Raw genomic sequence first — 3,212 nt, forward strand, 5'->3', positions numbered from 1 at the left:
GTTCCCCATATTACACAGAACAACAGTCGTTAGTTAGGATCGTTACTAAGATCGTTTACTCCATACGATCCCAGCAAGGGAAGGAACGGTGCGGAATTACAGCGAACGATTAACAATGATTTTAGGGCCAGATCTAAATCAACGACCAACGTCACATGAACGATTTTCTGATCGCTGCCTGCAATTACCCAGGACGATTATTGTTTAAATTCGCATGATTTAACGATTTTCCGTGCAATAATCCTCCCATGTAATAGTCACATTGTTCAATAAGTATTGTCTCGTCTTTTTTTTTATATATATATTTTGATGCGTTTGATAGATATGAATTGGGGGGGGGGAGGGTATATAGAAAACAAAAAATTAAAAAAACAAAAATGTCCACCATTTAACAGACATATTAAACCTATAGAATTGGCTTGTTGTATTTGCGGCTCATCACCTCACCTGTCGTCTATTGGTTCACTGGTCTGTACTCCTATGTATATAGATACCTTACTCTGACTGCGATTAGACCGCTCCGTTCCAATGAGAGCCAAAATGGTCGTATAGATTCTCAACACAAGAAGGCAAATCCTCGATCCCGGCGAGCAGAGATGCTGACATGGGAGGTGACAGCCACGTAATCTATATATCGCATACATTACCATAATACGCATACATTACCTGCAGAATATCAGACCTTTCCCTTGCAGGATTCTGGGTAAGAGATTGAACAGCAATGCAAAAATTTCCCGTTGCTGGAATGTATGGATTCTTTTCTTGGGATGTGAAGTTACAAAACTCTGGTTCAAATAAAAGTTAAAAATCATAAATGTTGTCTCTGTCTTTATTTGATTCTTTTTCTCCCTATCGCCTTTTGATGGCCTATAGATTCTTAGGTTTAGAGTCTTACAATACAGGGCCCAGCGATGGCATAGCATTAGGTCCAGCAATAGCACAGCATTAGGTCCAGCAATGGCATAGCATGAGGTAAAGCAATAGCACAGCATTAGGTCCAGCAATAGCACAGCATTAGGTCCAGCAATGGCACAGCATTAGGTGCAGCAATGGCACAGCATTAGGTGCAGCAATAGCACAGCATTAGGTCCAGCAATAGCACAGCATTAGTTCCAGCAATGGCACAGCATTAGGTCCAGCAATAGCACAGCATTAGGTCCAGCAATGGCATAGCATTAGGTCCAGCAATAGCACAGAAAAGAATCCCAAGAATCCCAAGAAAAGGTCCAGCAATGGCACAGCATTAAGTCCAGCAATAGCACAGCATTAGGTCCAGCAATGGCACAGCATTAGGCCCAGAAATAGCACAGCATTAAGTGCAGCAATGGCACAGCATTAGGTGCAGCAATGGCACAGCATTAGGTGCAGCAATAGCACAGCATTAGGCCCAGAAATAGCACAGCATTAGGTGCAGCAATGGCACAGCATTAGGTGCAGCAATGGCACAGGATTAGGTCCAGCAATAGCACAGCATTAGGTGCAGCAATGGCACAGGATTAGGTCCAGCAATAGCACAGCATTAGGTGCAGCAATGGCACAGCATTAGGTCCAGCAATGGCACAGCATTAAGTCCAGCAATAGCACAGCATTAGGTGCAGCAATGGCACAGGATTAGGTGCAGCAATGGCACAGCATTAGGTCCAGCAATAGCACAGCATTAGGTGCAGCAATGGCACAGCATTAGGCCCAGCAATGGCACAGCATTAGGTCCAGCAATGGCACAGCATTAGGTGCAGCAATGGCACAGCATTAGGTGCAGCAATAGCACAGCATTAGGTCCAGCAATAGCACAGCATTAGGTCCAGCAATGGCATAGCATTAGGTCCAGCAATAGCACAGCATTAGTTCCAGCAATGGCACAGCATTAGGTCTAGCAATAGCACAGCATTAGGTCCAGCAATGGCATAGCATTAGGTCCAGCAATAGCACAGAAAAGAATCCCAAGAATCCCAAGAAAAGGTCCAGCAATGGCACAGCATTAAGTCCAGCAATAGCACAGCATTAGGTCCAGCAATGGCACAGCATTAGGTGCAGCAATGGCACAGCATTAGGCCCAGAAATAGCACAGCATTAGGTGCAGCAATGGCACAGCATTAGGTGCAGCAATGGCACAGGATTAGGTCCAGCAATAGCACAGCATTAGGTGCAGCAATAGCACAGGATTAGGTCCAGCAATAGCACAGCATTAGGTGCAGCAATGGCCCAGCATTAGGCCCAGCAATGGCACAGCATTAGGTCCAGCAATGGCACAGCATTAAGTCCAGCAATAGCACAGCAATAGGTCCAGCAATAGCACAGCATTAGGTGCAGCAATGGCACAGCATTAGGCCCAGAAATAGCACAGCATTAGGTGCAGCAATGGCACAGCATTAGGTGCAGCAATGGCACAGCATTAGGCCCAGAAATAGCACAGCATTAGGCCCAGCAATGGCACAGCATTAAGTCCAACAATGGCACAGCATTAAGTCCAGCAATAGTACAGCATTAGGTCCAGCAATGGCGCAGCATTTTTTTGGGTCTCAGTCCTCACTAGCAGTGAAACATAGTAACATAGTATAGTATATAGTATATGTAGAGTTTGCTGCCTCTAATATAAAGATCGCATTTTCCTTCTGCTGCAAATGCCATTTGATCACATAGGGGGAGATTTATCACACATGGTGTAAAGTGAGACTGGCCCAGTCGCCCCCGGCAACCAATCAGATTCCACCTTTCATTCCTCACAGACTCTTTGGAAAATGAAAGGTGGAATCTGATTGGTTACCGGGGGCAACTGAGCCAGTGTCACTGTACACCATGTTTGATAAATCTCCCCCTCTGTTTATATGGATGAGACTGATGAAATCCTCGCCGTCCCTCATCACCTACACATTGTACATATTATTAGCTATTGTTCACTCAGCGTTGCATCAGGTTCTGGACGCTATTATTTTTTCATTTATACCGTGCTGAGGGTATGATATGGGAGTAAAACCTTAAAGGGGTTCTCCCATGTTGACAAGTTATGCCTTAGCCAACGTATCTACTGGATAGAGTATTACTAGGAGATTGCAAGGAACCCCCCCCCCCCCAAAATCTTAAGAATAGGGATCCATGTTCTGAAGGTCATGGGGGCCCTAGTGGTTGGATCCCGGCACTCTCTTTGTTATCACCTGTTCTGTGGACACTGTGGATAGGACATTACTTGTTAAGATGGAAATACCCTTTAAATT

The sequence above is a fragment of the Dendropsophus ebraccatus genome, chromosome 5 (assembly GCF_027789765.1).
Source record: "Dendropsophus ebraccatus isolate aDenEbr1 chromosome 5, aDenEbr1.pat, whole genome shotgun sequence".
In the NCBI taxonomy this organism is placed as follows: domain Eukaryota; kingdom Metazoa; phylum Chordata; class Amphibia; order Anura; family Hylidae; genus Dendropsophus; species Dendropsophus ebraccatus.